General features: G+C 34.7%; 1 long non-coding RNA gene across 3 annotated transcripts; it reads right to left on the bottom strand.

Annotated features, from left to right (window-relative positions):
* Positions 1-9552: 9552 nt before the first annotated feature.
* Positions 9553-15160, bottom strand: LOC132273894 (uncharacterized). Of its 3 annotated transcripts, none has more exons than XR_009470296.1 (4): positions 15030-15160; positions 14208-14279; positions 10013-10173; positions 9553-9894 (listed from the first exon to the last, which is right to left on the bottom strand). It is a non-coding gene; the product is annotated as an uncharacterized LOC132273894 (long non-coding RNA). The 3 variants fall into 3 exon arrangements; XR_009470297.1 differs by having other exon boundaries at positions 15008-15149; XR_009470298.1 differs by lacking the exon at positions 15030-15160 and adding an exon at positions 14363-15001.
* Positions 15161-16511: the final 1351 nt, after the last annotated feature.

The following is a 16511-nucleotide window of genomic DNA, read 5'->3' as shown; positions in this document are numbered from 1 at the left end:
AAAAATCTATAAAATCTCTCTTTTACTCTAAAATTAGGATGGCTTTTGGGAACTTAATTTAATTTTCAACTATTTTGAAAGAACCTCCAAGAGATATTTTTAATCCAAAAAATCAATTTGATTTTTCTAATTTTATTTTTGAGAGCACACACATAAACACAAGAGTGATTTAGGGTGACGTTCTCTATTTGATCAAAATTGGAGCATAATTGAATATTCAACTATTTCAAGAAGGGGGATTTTGTTTGCCTTCGCACATATAAATACATATTTGAAGAAAATGGGTCTTTCGATCACATTTTGAAGGGGTTAGAGCATTCGTGGAGTGTTCATGATCTACCAACAATCCTTCTGCGAAGTTCAAGGAGTAAGTTTGAAGTCGTGAGTTGTTGGACAGGAGGTCATAAAGCCGGTGGCATTCAACAAGTTGATTTTTTATAGAGTGAAGGGGTTTGAACCTAAGTCAAAGTGAAATATATTTTGCTTCATACATAGTAGATTGATTCACATGGGATAGCGTGAAAGTCTCAAGGCTTTTCAAATTGGTTTTCCTCGCTAAAAATCCTGGTATCATCTCTCAAACTTTACTTTATATGTTTTATTTTATAGTATTTATTTTTGTGGTTGTGGATATTTAATTAATCTTATTTGTAGGTAAATTAATCAATCACAAAAATTGAGCAAGTTGACATATTCACCCTCCTCTAGGTCATTTAGAGAGTTAATCACAACTTAATCAACTGATAGCTTCTGCACCGCGTAACTCACACTTTTATGTATTTGTATATTTCAGATTCGAGCAAACTAAATAATTTGTCAATTGAAAGGAGAAGTGGAAACGAACAATTAAACTAGATTTCTGATGCGGGAGCGTCCCTTGCCAAAGCCTAACGAACTCAAGGTTACTTAAACTATGATTTTCTCAAAATGCAGAATTGGTTTTTAGCCCAATTTTGAAGCCCTACCGAGAACACTCTTCGCTGAGGAGACACACATATGGATGGAAAGATCTTGAAGTCTAACACGAGTGACCAAAAATTGCAAGTAATAAAAATAAAAATAAAAAATCAAAATTTAATTTTTTATTATTTATTACATGTAATCAAATATTAATCATAAAATTAATTAATTTCCGGACTGTCCCACCAAAAGGATGTCCTAGTAGTATATTTATGGTTTGTTATTTGATGAGCGCTGAAAAGTGCGTATTTAAATTCCTTAAGCTTAGGCATTCTAGCACTTTTATCTATCTTACTTTACCGTTTTAGATTGATTTCGTATTGTTTCCATTTTCAGGCACTTATCCTGAAAATAAGCTAACTCAGCCAAATAAGAGCTTAATTGAAACAATTCTGGGATTAAACAAAGAAAGGAGCAAAGTGGAGAAAGAAGAAAGCAAATGAAGCCAAAGGTGGGAAGTAGCAAAGTTCGATCGATCAAATTTCAAGGTTCGATCGATCGAATAATGATCGATCTCAGCACTTCAAGATAGATCCAAGCCTTGGCCCAAAAGCATAAAGTCCAAAAAGTTCGATCGATCTAACACCACCCTTCAATCGATCGAACACTTTTGTCCTTATTCAAATGATTGATCCTATCCACAGCTGTACCACCCACTAACCACTTTTGTCCTTTTTCCCAAAAATATCTCCCAAAATATCTCGGATTTGTCTTTTTCCAAAAAACTCAACTAGTTGGATCGATCCATCCTAAGTTCGATGGATCTCAGCCAGTTCGATCGATCCAAGTCCAAGGTTCGATCGATCGAACTTCTTCCAGTGAGAAAAAGTTAAATTTTCATCTCATTGAAAGTTGTCCTTTATCCAATCATTAAGGAATATTGTGTGCACGACCCCAACTCATTTTGGGTGTCATTTTGACCTAACTCTATAAGGATAAGGATTGCTTTTTACAAGAGGAGGCTAATGTCATTTTCATATCATCTCTTGGAGAGCAAGCTTAGAGGAGGAGGTGGCTAGAGACACCATTGGAGTTCTTCATCAACAAGGAGCAGATTTCAACCACGGAGTTAGCCCTTGAGGGTTGGAGCAATATCACCATGAGTGGCTAAACATCCTCTTGGGGCTAGAGTTAGCCCCAAGCATGCTTTCTATATCTTAATCTTGTGTATTATTGAGGGATTAGTGTTGTAATTGATGTTTTGACACTTTGATATATATAGATCTTGTTTATTCAATGATTTATGTTGTTTAATGTTTCCAATTGATTATTTCATTCTATCCATATGTCTATGTATGCTAGAGTAGATGTTCATGTGCTTGTCTCTAGATTTTATGTTATTGATGCATGTCTATGTGTATTAATGCTATAGATTTGGAGATTGTCAAAACATAGTGCTTAAAAGAATGCTCTTGTGATTCTCTTGATGGTTCATACTTATTCCTTGATGGATTGTGCCTCTCCCCTAGTTTATTTTCATGATAGTAGTGTAGGTGTAATGTAGTTGTAGTGTAGTGTTAAATGGGAGGACAATCCATACTTGTTGTTTGATGATCCAAGCTTTTGAATACAAGTAGCATATGTCTCTATCCTTATGTTGTATTTGGATTGTGAGCTTAATGAAATGATTAATGACTTGTTTTTGATCTATTGTGTCTTTCACATGTTGTTTAGACAATATATGTTTCATTGCTTAGATATATTATGCCTTTCACATGATGTTTAGACAATCCATACTTAACTAGTCATCCTTGCTTGTTGAATCAACCAAACACATACACACACACCAATATTGCAACACACCTTTTGCCCTCATTAATCATTTGTCAATGGTATAGAAATACATTGCTTGGTGGTGATCTCTAAACCCCAAGATCTCTCTCTCTCTATTACTTACTCTTAATTGCATTATTTGTTATCACTTAGTTTAATTTAGTTGCTCTCTAATCAACCAACCAACCAATTGTTTGATCATTTGACCTACTAGCCCTAATAACTATTCCACGACATTGTTCGATCCTCACAATCCCTTGGGACGATCCCTACTCACCCTTGCTAAATTTTTAGTGAAGGTAGTAGTGGCTTTTATAAATGTAAAACTCTTGGCCTTCGCCTTAAAATCCACACACTATCAAGCTTGATGTGGTGGGGCGGAACACTCGCATCAGTTTTTGGCGCCGTTGCCGGGGAATTGATGCAAGTGTGCCGCCCAACCACATCAAGCTTGATAGTGTATGGATTTTAAGGCGAGGGCTAAGAGTTTTACATTTATAGAAGCCACTACTACCTTTCACTATAAATATAGCTAGGGCGAGTAGGGATCGTCCCAATGGATTATGAGGATCGAACAAGGTCGTGGAATCGTTATTAGGGCTAGTAGGTCGAGTGATCAAACAATTGATTGGTTGGTTGATTAGAGAGCAACTAAATTAAACTAAGAGATAACAAAGAATGCAATTAAGAGTAAGTAATAGAGAGAGAGAGAGAGATCTTGGGGTTTAGAGATCACCACCAAGCAATGCATTTCTATATCATTGACAAGTGACTAATGAGGGCAAAAGGTGTGTTGCAATATTGGTGTGTGTATGTGTGTTTGGTTGATTCAACAAGCAATGATAACTAGTTAAGCATGTATTGTATAAACATCATGTGAAATGCACAATATATCTAAGCAATGAAGCATATATTGTCTAAACAATATGTGAAAGGCACAATAGATCAAAACAAGTCATTAATCCTTTCATTAAGCTCACAATCCAAATACAACACAAGGATAGAGACATATGCTACTTGTATTCAAAAGCTTGGACCATCAAACAACAAGCATGGATTGTCTTCCCATTTAACACTACACTACAACTACACTACATCTACACTACTATCATGAAAATAAACTAGGGAAGAGGCACAATCCATCAAGGAATAAGTATGAACCATCAAGAGAATCACAAGAGTATTCTTTTAAGCACTATGTTTTGACAATCTCCATATCTATAGCATCAATACACATAGACATGCATCAATAACATAAAATCTAGAGACAAGCACATGAACATTTACTCTAGCATACATGGATAGAATGAAATGATTAATTGGAAACATTAAACAACATAAATCATTGAATAAACAAGATCTATATATATCAAAGTGTCAAAACATTAATTACAACACTAATCCCTCAATAATACACAAGACTAAGATATAAAAAGCATGCTTGGGGCTAACTCTAGCCCTAAGAGGATGTCTAGCCACTCATGGTGATGTTGCTCCAACCCTCAAGGGCTAACTCCATGGTTGAAATCTGCTCCTTGTTGATGAAGAACTCCAATGGTGTCTTTAGCCACCTCCTCCTCTAAGCTTGCTTTCCAAGAGATGATATGAAAATGATATTGGCCTCCCTTTTGTAAAAAGCAATCCTTTTCCTTATATAGGTAGGTCAAAATGACACCCAAAATGAGCTGGGGTCGTGCACACAATATTCCCTAATGATTGGATAAAGGACAACTTTCAATGAGATGGAAATTTAACTTTTTCGCACTGGAGGAAGTTCGATCGATCGAACCTTGGACTTGGATCGATCGAACTGGCTGAGATCCATCAAACTTAGGCTGGATCGATCCAACTGGTTGAGCTTTTTGGAAAAAGACAAATCCGAGATATTTTGGGAGATATTTTTAGGAAAAGGACAAAAGTGGTTAGTGGATGGTACAGCTGTGGATATGATCAATCATTTGAATAAGGACAAAAGTGTTCGATCGATCGAAGGGTGGTGTTGGATGGATCAAACTTTTTGGACTTTATGCTTTTAGGCCAAGGCTTGGATCTATCTTGAAGTGCTGAGATCAATCATTGTTCGATCAATCGAACCTTGAAGTTGGATCGATCGAACTTTGCTGCTTCCCACCTTTGGCTTCATTTGCTTTCTTTTTTCTCCACTTTGCTCCTTTCTTTGTTTAATCCCAGAATTGCTTCAATTAAGCTCTTATTTGGCTGAGTTAGCTTATTTTCGAGATAAGTGCCTAAAAATGGAAACAATATGAAATCAATATAAAACGGTAAAGTAAGATAGATAAAGGTGCTAGAATGCCTAAGTTTAAGGGGTTTAAATACGCACTTTTCAGCGCTCATCATTTTGCACTGTGTTATCTTATTTTCATGTAGGAAAGGGATCGAAAAGGACAGAGAATTTATCGGGTTTTAGGTTTCTCATCACTTGTATGAATGAGTAAGAGATATTTTGGTGTTTTTTAATCTGTAACATTTGGGGGTATAAAGGTAAAAGTTCAATAGACATGTTAAGAAAGCTATCAGCTCACTCTCACTCATAAAGGTACAACGTACAAAAACTTGTAAGAAACCATTGTGAGAAATATTTTTGAGTCTCTGCTTGATCATACAAAGATAACCAAACCTAGTCCAAAAACATGAGCCCACCATGAAGAAATGCCCCAAATACCCCTTGAAACTCACGTGGTACACAAAACGATCATGATAAATATGAAAATGAAAATAAAATTTAATAAATAATAATAATAAAATGCCAAAAAATTCATAAAAATCTGGAACATTACATGAAGACAGCAAGGGTGAAGGTGGTGGTGATGGCGGTGGCAGTAGTGGTGGTAATGGTGACGGGAATGGTGGCAATGACGATGGTGGAAGGCAGTGGTGGTGATGGCGGTGGTAGTGGTGGAACTTGCAATTGTCATTGCTCCAATGGGCTATGAGAGAGTTCTTTCGGGATCGTATAACAGATTTGAAGTAAATTGTAGCAATGATAGGAAGAAAGTGTGTGATATATGCAAGGATGAAGGATGATATGTCGGTCATGCTTGCCATGATACGAAAGTCGCATGCTTATAATAATGTTAATTTTCTTTTAAAAGGAAAGGAGTTTGACATTTAAAGATTTGAAGCTAGATTTAGATATATTTTTATTACATCTGAGAGTTTAGGATGTGTAAGCCTTTGAAGTGTCCATAGAGTATTGCGACACGCGCACAACACCTACCATACTACCAAACTTAATGAACGAGCCTCTTCTCATTGTGGCCTTACTTTCACATATTGTTTTCTACCTTGATCTTCTTAGCTGAAAATCAGTTAACCAAACATGTGGTGGTGCATGTGAGATCATGTTTTTGTATAGGCTAATATCGATGTTTAAACAAGTCCAATCGGGTCATATTTTTATTTTATTTTGAGTCTCAATATTAGATGAGATACCTCAATTCGATGTGAGTATAGAATTTTGCTTAGAACATGTATGGAAGTGAGGACACAAGTTAAGTTGTTAGGACTTAAGAAAATATATATTGTAAATAAAATGCAAGTAAATTTACTTATTAATAATATTTTTTCTTTTTAAATTTTTCTTTATAAAGGATATATACTACTATCTCTTTTCAATATCACCATGTATCAGTGAAAAGAAAGAGTTATCTCCTTACATCTTTGAATGCAAGTATTCATTGCCACTATTTTGCAAATAGCATGTAAAGCTCAAAGAAACTGACATAAACCTATATTTTAAATTTCTCCTTAATTAAGGGCATGTCATTATATCGTCTCGTTTATGGTAAGGCATATTATCTTTCGGTAGAGTTAGAGCACAAAGTCCTTTAGGCAATTAAAAAGTTCTAATTGAGAATCATAATTGCTTTATACTTTTGCTTTTATCAAAAACAGAAGTAATGTTTCAACCTTGGAGTGTGTTCAATACTATTCGAAAACTTGTTTGATAACCTATATTTGTTGCAAGATTATTGGAAGTAAAAACATTAAAGTATATTTGATTAAAAAAAAAAAAAAGTATTGCAAGTTTGAAAAATAAAATATTTTGTTAAAAGGTCATTTTAGAGTGTTTTCTTTTTTCTTTTTCTTTTTTTATTTTTTATTTTATTTGTGGTAATGTTCATCAATACATCATTTCGCGGCTTAGTGTTTTCGATTTTGGTTTCTTTTTCGGAAGCGCTTCAATACTATTCAAATTGTAATAAACGTTACCAAACACGACTTGTTTTTTTTGCTTCGCTATAGTACATTATGCGAAACAAAAAACACGAAGTAGAAGCGATTGTCAAGAGTGTTTATTTACAAGTGTTTGCTTTATTATAATTTTGAGATTTAATCTACATATGATTGGGCCTAGACCATAAGATTGAACTATAGTGTTTATTTATAAGTATTTACTTTATAATACTTTTGAGGTTTAATCTACATAGGATTGGACCTAGACTATAAGATTGGGCCTAACAGTAAACTATTTAAATAGAGCTCGATATAAATTGGATGGACGGGAATGGGCTAGCATAGTCCTATATACTAGTCGCAATGTGTCAGTCGGTCAAACCCAGCCCCATTTGGCCAATCATGGTCGCCCCATATTAATTGATTATTTTAAATTTTGTTTACCCTCCAAATTAAGGGTAAAACAAATGGAATTAATTTCTTTCCAACTTCAAAATAATTCCATTTTATTTTTTTTTATTTTTTTATGTTTTATAACTTTCCAAATCCAAGTCGCACTCCTGACAGAGCTAGGATTCTTCAGAAGCCTTTTAGTACAAGCATGCTGTTTAGTACCAAAGTGTTTCCTAATCCAAATCGACGTTTAGACCTGTCAATGGATTGGATTCAGATCGGATCGATCAAATTCATATCCTATTTGTTAAGCAAATGGATTATCGGATTCGGATCACTAACGGGTTCTCAGACTGAATGTCTCAATCCATATCCTATTTAGCTTGGACTCGGATCGGATCGGATTCGAAATCGGATTAAATTAATATTTACTAACATATATAATTATAAAGAGTATGATTTTATTAGTATGTGTACTAAGAGATTTATTAGCATGTGGATGAGAACACCACAATATTTATATATAACATTATTATTATTTTGGATTTTTGGGTTTCCTCTAATACAATTCTAATAGTAGTAGTGATATATATATATGTAAAATTATTGATAAATAATTATATATATATAATTATTTTTATATATAATTTCAATTGAATCGGATCGGTTTTTATCGAATCGGATCAGCACAATCCATATCCGATTTGTTAAGCTAACGGATTATCGGATTCGGATCGTAACCGGGTTATTGAATTTTTTGTTCAATCTATATCCGACTAATCGGATCGGATTCGAATCAGATCGGGATCAGGATCCGCTCCATTGACAGGTTTATCGACGTTTATCCTATTCCTACTCAAATATTGTTCCTTATATATATATATATGACGCTTGTAATCTTGGTCACAGCATATATACAACACACTCTCTCTGCCGCAAGTCTGTACCATCACTGCCGATTCACCGTCTTTCTTTCTCTTGGTTTCCTAAGTAGCCAATATCGATCATCATAAAACACCTGTCCCTCTTTGTTATCCCCTAATGGCTGCAACAAAGCTGCAGGTTAAGAGCAGAGGTCTCATTAGCGGAAGCAATGATCAATCACTGCCTTCCATTCAACTCTCCCTAGATTTTAAGGTGGAAAAAAATTATATCTCTTCGGATGGATCCTTCAAAACCAACACAAGACGAGACCTCATCGCACAAATCTCGAAACAGTTTCCATACGAAACCTTAACATCCGATATCGTATCCGGAATGTTTTTTGGAATGAATGTACCATTCCCATTAGAGGGATTTGAATACAGACCATATTATGACCACGAAACAATGCATGAACTTGACAAGCTGGATGATTTAGTCAATATTGTCATGGCTGATACTCATTGGACCGTCGCTAAATTCTCAAACTGTGACCGAAAAATACTAGTTTTGAACATCAACATTGAGAAAATAGTGATTTTGTCTAGTCAGGAGATCCAAGCAATGGACCGTGCAAAGGAGATGAAAAAACGTGTGCTCGAACTTCACCAATTTGTTTCCTGGATCGTAAGGGTGCGGCCTGGTATGGATTTTGATGGCATATGGAAAGAAATAGCAATGAGAGCGAGGAACACAGCACCAAAGAAAGCTAGATTGGACCAAAGATATGAAAGAAACTTGCTCTTGTCATTGATGGATCGGACTACGAGAGAGTACTTGGGATATGATAGATTAGTGCCTGCAAGTACATCATCTATCGAGGGATTGGAGACAATCAAATTTGAGGAGAATAATGATAGAGGGAAAGTGTGTGCGATATGCAGGGATGATATGTTTATTGGGTCGGAAGTGAGTCACATGCCATGTTCTTATATATACCATCGAGTTGCATTTTGGAGTGGTTCAAAAGGAGTCACATGTGCCCCTTGTGTCGCTTCGAGTTGCCAAGCCAACCACATAGAGCAATTTAAATATTTTTTCCCTACCCTTTTTCTTGTTTTCTGTTATATATATGTAGACAAACTACTGAATTTTAATTTTGCATGATTGTTGAATATTTTCTGCAGTAGGATGTAATTGACTTGAAAGTCCAAATCTGGAAAATATGTTATAAAAAAGTTGTTGATGATATTTTTGTAAGTTACTGTTATATTTTCCCCGATGTGGTTGATATATCTATAAAACTATGCATGTCCAACAAAGACGAATACTTAGGTAACACCCCAAGAAATTTATCACAAGTCAACGGAAGCACCACTGTCAATTATCACTTATATTACCCAGCAAGAACAGTCAAACAGAGGCAGAATGTTAAACCACCCCAAAAGACACAGCAAGAGAGAAAAAGAAACATATACAAACACCCACTGTGTTGTTTACAGATGATGGATGTATATTCCTAACTAAACCCCATGACCCGTAGGAATTACAGTAGTATTTCACCGAAAGTGTCTTTTGGCACGTACACATGGCGGCAGCCTATGGAAACAAGACATGTCAGCAACTTAATTTCTGTGTCAATACGTCTGACTGGAACTGTTCTTGTTAGCATCTTTCGAAAGTCTTGTAAAGTTTCTCCAGTGAAGCTACCTACAGAAAATAAATAAATAAAATTATCTAATAATCACAGGTAGATCCAGAATGCAATAGATATGAGGCCTAGCATGTTCGAGAAATGAAACATTTCAATTGGAATATAAAGAATTACCTTGACAAATGTTCCGTTTGTTGCCATCAAGTTTGGGGGCTTGAGAAAGAGTCTCATGGAGGGAAACAAGACATGCTGGATTGACCATTCCCGCTGGGCCCAAGCATTATCTGCCTCCGACAGTAATTCATGGTCAATTTCATCGTCCATTACATCATCCTCTGTATAACAACAGCATTCTTTCAACAACAATAAACACTTGAAGATGACACTAGCTAAGTCAAAGATTGGCTCGATAACCTCAAACGAATGACAGAGACAATGCATACGGGTTTTCTCATAAGATTCATTATTAACAAGAGACTGCTCAGTTTATCAATTGCTTCATGGAACGCTTGAACAATGGTTTATAAAGTTAGTTCTAAAGCTCCCAATTCACCATTTTTTATTTCTCACATTACTTCACTACAAACAGACATTTATGTGGAGAGAGCTGTTGCGACACTCCTTCAGCAAAATGAGTTAGACAGAGCTCATACACATCTATTTTTCTTTTCCTATAAGAAATTTGCATAAAGCTTGGAAAGATGGTGCATTAATTTTTTGCATCAGCAAAAGGAGAGTAGAGTGTTGATATGAAACTCCATGGTGGGGACCCCAATCTAAGGCAAATCATAAACTACGAGGACCTTCTCTATATAGATTAGCCTCGATATCAGCACTAGGACCTCTAAGCCTCTATAATGTAACCTCAGCTTCTATGGCTAATGTTAATGTACTGAAGGGCCATCGAGGAACAACTCTCTCCAAATAAGTCTTGAGGAAGATCGGAAAACCCTTGAGAGACTACTTTTCTACACAAATCTTGAGGACAAATATAAGGCCTTCTTAAGTCCCATATATGAATAACAGGCCGTAAAATTTTGAACCTCCTAAGCATAAGACTAATGCTACAAATACTTCTTGCCAAATTTTTTTTTTTTTTTTTTGTTGAACCGGATGAACATCAGCGACCACCATCTTCTCCCTCAAACATGCCGCCACCACCTCCCCCATCACCTGAACACTACCCATCCCTCTACCACCCACCGCCCAGCTCCCAGTTCACCATTTTATATTTCTCACATTACTTCACTACAAACAGACATTTATGTGGAGAGAGCTGTTGCGACCCTCCTTCGGCAAAATGAGTTGGGCACAGCTCATACGCATCTATTTTTCTTTTCCTATAAGTAATTTGCATAAAGCTTGGAAAGATGGGGCATTAATTTTTTGCATCAGCACCCAGTTCAATTTTCTTTCATTTTTTTTATTTTTTTTTTTATTTTTTATTTTTCCCCTTTATTTCTCCATAGAACACAAACACTTGTTTGGAAAAGTAATGTTTGTAACACAACCCTCCAACGCTCTAAAAAAATGTGATGACATGGGAGTGATGGGACATGCTCACATGCATGTCTAAATTTTATATATTATTCTATATACATTAGTCAAAAGAGTGACTAAAACAAGTATACAACGATCAATGTGGCTAAGTGATTCCCCAATGCTCCATGAGGCCCAACCAGGTGACATTGAAATTGTGAAAATCCATACAACCATTACACATGGATATCCTCTCTTATGATACCCCTTATATCCATAACACCTTTGGGGAACCCTTCAAGAATCCTCATTTTAGGATCTCAACAAATTTTGACTTAGTTCTGATAAAACTTGATCAATATATTCAGAACAAATAAAAATTGAAGAAAATAGAACACTTGAAAACATTTTGGAGCTGCGAGTGGCAATTGATAGGGGTTTTGACAGTTACAGTGGTACATATCGCAATGCCGCACTTCAACCTAACAGCTACGAAGAATCTATAAACAGATCTAAAGGCCACTAGTCTTAGCCTATTAGGATTGACAAATAGTCATCATAAACCACTTATTAACAGGCGTCCCACCAATTCTATCTTTGCTTAGCTTAGATAATTTGGTTATAATCATACAGCTTCAGAGATTCGGAGTTTATAAATTAGACATATAACTGAAGTCCAGTAGCAATCTTCCGTACTATATCAAAGAGGTTATATTGCTCCTTATAACCAAGACTGTTACACCAACTTCTATCCATGGAGTTCCATACAAAGTAATGAAATTGTTTTCCTCACTGAGGGAAAATTAAGCTTTAAGATAATTCATCCAAAAGGAAAAATTAGTCTTCCCATATCACCTAATTCAAACTGACTGCCTCCAGGCTAGGCAATCGATCCTCTATAAAATTGTCTCTCGATCTAGTTTGGACCATGGGTCACATAATATTTGGTCATTGAGTCTTAGGACAGCTATGTGCCCATGCACCTGGTCGAGTATATTTTTAATCAAACAACTTTATATTTAAAGGTTGACCCTCTATCTTTAACATTGAAGAACAAAAAACTCTCCATGTTAGCAAGGCGACTCTCGATCTTGCCCCAGCATTAACTAAATTGGCAAGTTTTTAACATCCTTTACTTGAACTTGTGAATGGTTAATACTAGAATTAAAGATTTAATTTGAAAATATGGTTATTGCAAGTGATAGAGATGCATATACAGTAAATCTTAAGAAGAAAAAGAGGAGTATACATAAAAAATAAGTATCATGGTAGCAATTTATCAAGTTGATGATCATTTAAAATGTACATCCAACATTTAAATCAATCAGCAATGACTTTTTAATAGACATTCATGTTCTGTAAAACTTAACAAGAATAAGAGCACAAATGCAAAAGACAAGCAACATAGTTAGATTTATGAAAGAAAAGAAGAAGAAAAAGCAACATGGTTAGCAATTTATCACGCCATGAGCATCGTAAATGTGCATCCAACATTTAAATCAATCGAAAACAGCTTTGAGCATGCTAAATATACAGATAATGGGTGTAGGGGACAACTCTGAAATTGTAAAGAAATAAAATAGTGGCAATTCAAGGATTAAGAGCATCTATGCAGTGTTAAAAATGAAAACTTGCATACCATGCATGTATGGCACAGGTAAAGTCCCTTGGACACGCAAGTAACACCCTTGACACACCATTTACAAATATAGGGATACCCCAAACATATACAGCTAATAGAATCTATTTTGAGCTTCGCACATGCTATAATTGCTGGACCTTACTTATTTTTATACACAAGGCTCAGAATTGGATCTGTCAAGTGTTCTCAGCGCTCTGCACATCAAAGAAATGTGCACTACAATAATTTACCCAAATTTCAGAATGTGCATGTGTTGAACATGTGCAACCAACTCCAATTTGACTATTGCCCTTTTCCAATCACCATTTCACCATTGAATTGCCATTAAATTACTTCAAATATGTATTCCTTTTTTGAAACTTCCTAAATGTATCCATAAAATTGAACTGGCTGGAAAAACTGAAATGGCCGGAAAATAGGACCAAAAAATGGCTGGGTTGCTTCAGTTGGATTCAGGTCTGGTTGAACTGGTCGGGTTGAGTCTGGTTGAACTGCTCATTTCGGACCAGCAAGTAAAGGTTGGGTTGGTCAGAGCCCCTCTCTTTCTTTCTCTACTCTGTTATCTAATGATAACCCTAGCCACTGCAACTCTTCCCAACGATGACAACAATTACAACCAACCAATGGCTCCACAATGACAAAAACACAATGAACACTATTCGATCACCACCACCACATGTCCGCAACAACACATGCTGGCAACAATGGCAATATAAAATGACGTTCTACAGTGACCACTACACAACGATTATGATCGGCATCAAATCCGCTCTGATACCATGATGAAATTAGGGTTTGAAGAATATAATAAGATTACGACACTGATTTGGGAAATTTTGTGGGAGAGAATATTCACCATTTTTCTTCTCTCACACAGATATATGTATATATATATATATATATATATATATATATATTTTGCCCTTGGAAGAAATACAAATTACACACATACATTCTTAAAGTTCTGAAATTAATCAATTATTGCATCCATTTTATAGTCAATAAATTTATGCAAAATAGGACTAGTTGTATATACTTCTATAACTCGCTAATCGAAAATTCAATAGTTACAATTAACTGATGTGATTTTCTCATGATAGAAACCAATACTCAAGTCTACAAGCTTCCAACTTAAGATCATGAATTCGGATGCATTACATGATAAATCATGTTATCAACTGCGGCTATTATAAATAAACTATAAGTATACTTTAATGAAAGCAGAAAACAGAAGTATTGAGTATGTACCTGCACTTTCACAATTGTGACACGACCTACAACTCTGATAGAGAGTAAGGCTCCGACATCTAATCGCTCAACCTACATCACAGTGAAGGAGAATTGGGGCCATAAAATATTTTCAGTGTTTATGATATTAATTTGCAGAAGCATAAACAACTTACTTTTTCTATGACAACCAAACAACAATATCTATCAGCAAAGAATGCTTCTGCCGATGCATCGGTAATAACAATAGGATCCAACACAATCCAACACAAAAAGCTTCTTATTTTCCTTTTTCTGAAAAAAAAAGGGCCTCAAGAGAGGAGAGCACCCAGAGAACAACCACACAGAAGACCAAAAGAGGCCAGCTATACTCTCAAGCTATCCACAAAATCCGCCAAAGACTTACAATTTCACCCATTTACCCAAAAGAATAGAGAACTCAATATAGAATGTACAAGAGACCAAACATCACTTGTTTGACAAATTGTCCACAACTTTCCCAATTTGAGACAGAAACCATGCCAAAACTAAACATATTAGCAAAACTGGTTTCTTTCCAATGTATCAATCAAAATAAATAAATACATAAATAGAAAAATAACAATCTGAATCAAACTATCAGGTTGACCCTATAGATGAACTTTATTCTTCTTTTTTCTAGGTAAAATATTGCTCATTTCCTTCATAGCCTTTAAAGTGTTCACTAAAAACATGCACAATTTTAACACCACGAAATGTAAGAAATTTTTGCATATGTAATTGAGAATTGGTCTTCTCAATCCATGTATAAAATTTACAAAAACAAGTGGAATCATTCATACCATAATCTCAAAACTAGAATACCTTCATTAACATATGCATCACCCTTCAAGAATACATAAAGATGGAGGATAATATCTAGTACCTCCTCCAGCAATGCCCTTAGGAACAAAAGATGTGCAAAAAATTGCTTATACAAGAATAATTCACCTGGTCCATAAGGAGGGAGCTCCGCCTCTGAAGCGAACACATGTGGGTTGGAACGGCGTCGTTTAAGGGTGCTAAGCTCACGATTGCGAACAAGCTTCAATTGGGTTGAAGAATCGGAAAATATATAAACCCAAAAGGGGTTTTTGATTGGCCTTCTTTTGGTAAGATGAGTAGTCTCTCTCTATGGCCCGGTTTTGATTGATGTGGTCTGCAAAATTTATGTTATTTATTTAATATTATTTATTTATTTATTTCAGATAAAGTGCCAAAAAAATAATAATAATAAAAAAAAAACCCTCCTTGTCTAATAACTCCCTCAATTAAAAATTGCCCCAACTATTTATTGTTATAATTAAGGACAAACACATTATACAAGATTATTTTACCCTTTCTTATTAAATTTTTTATTTCTTATTAAATTTTTTCTTATCTAAATATTAATTATACTATTTATCTTAATTTTATTTATTAGTATCAATTTATCATAAAAATGAAAAAAAAGAGAAATAGATTTGGAACTACAATTTTCTAAAATGATTAGCTTATTTTTAAAATTTATTATAACCAGTTTAAACATTTTTATCGTAGAAAAATATCTTCTTTTTCATGCAATATATTGATGAATTTTTTAAAAAATTACTTTAAAAAAAATACTTATTTTCATGTAATATATTCATTAAAAATAAAAAATAATTCATTTTTTTTTTCAAATTTTCTACTTTTTTTATTTAAATTATTAATTAAAAAAATTAAAGGTAAATTTATGCAAATTTTAATGGACAATATGTCATCAAATTAGTATGAAATTTTTTCATAATTTATCTAAATAAAAAAATAGTTTAAGTGTAATTTAATAAGAAGGGTCATCATGGTTATTTAATGAAATATAGTATAGGCATTGACATATTTTGCAACAAAATGAGATAATTTAAGAGGTATTATACACAAAATATAGTTCAGGGGTTATTTACAAATTTAAACATAGTTGAAGAGATTTTTTTTGCACCTTACCCATTTATTTATTTTTTATTAGTAGCAAATATAAGAACAAGAAAAAAGGAGAAGTGAAGGGCGCGCGTGTGTGATCTGTGAGGTCTTAACCTTTTTCTTATTTTTTGGCATTTTTCTTTATTTTTTTCGTATTTATATTTTGTGCATGGGGATACGTGCCACGTGGGTTTCGGGATTCATTTAGAGAATTTTTTCAAGTTTAAGAACTCTTATAAATGTATTTTTTGTCTTTTTGCTTGTTCTTTGTTTTCGGCCCGTGAGGTTCCATGCGGGTCTGGGGTCGGGTTTACGTGTTCGGGAATTTTTTTGACTTAATCTTATCATCTTATTTTATGTTATTGTATA

This window comes from Cornus florida, unplaced genomic scaffold (assembly GCF_030987335.1).
Source record: "Cornus florida cultivar Cherokee Brave unplaced genomic scaffold, ASM3098733v1 CherokeeBrave_3.0.0_Hap2_Chr09, whole genome shotgun sequence".
Classification (NCBI taxonomy): domain Eukaryota; kingdom Viridiplantae; phylum Streptophyta; class Magnoliopsida; order Cornales; family Cornaceae; genus Cornus; species Cornus florida.
Note: the sequence above shows the minus strand (reverse complement) of the source record. Positions and strands in the feature narration are given on the sequence as shown.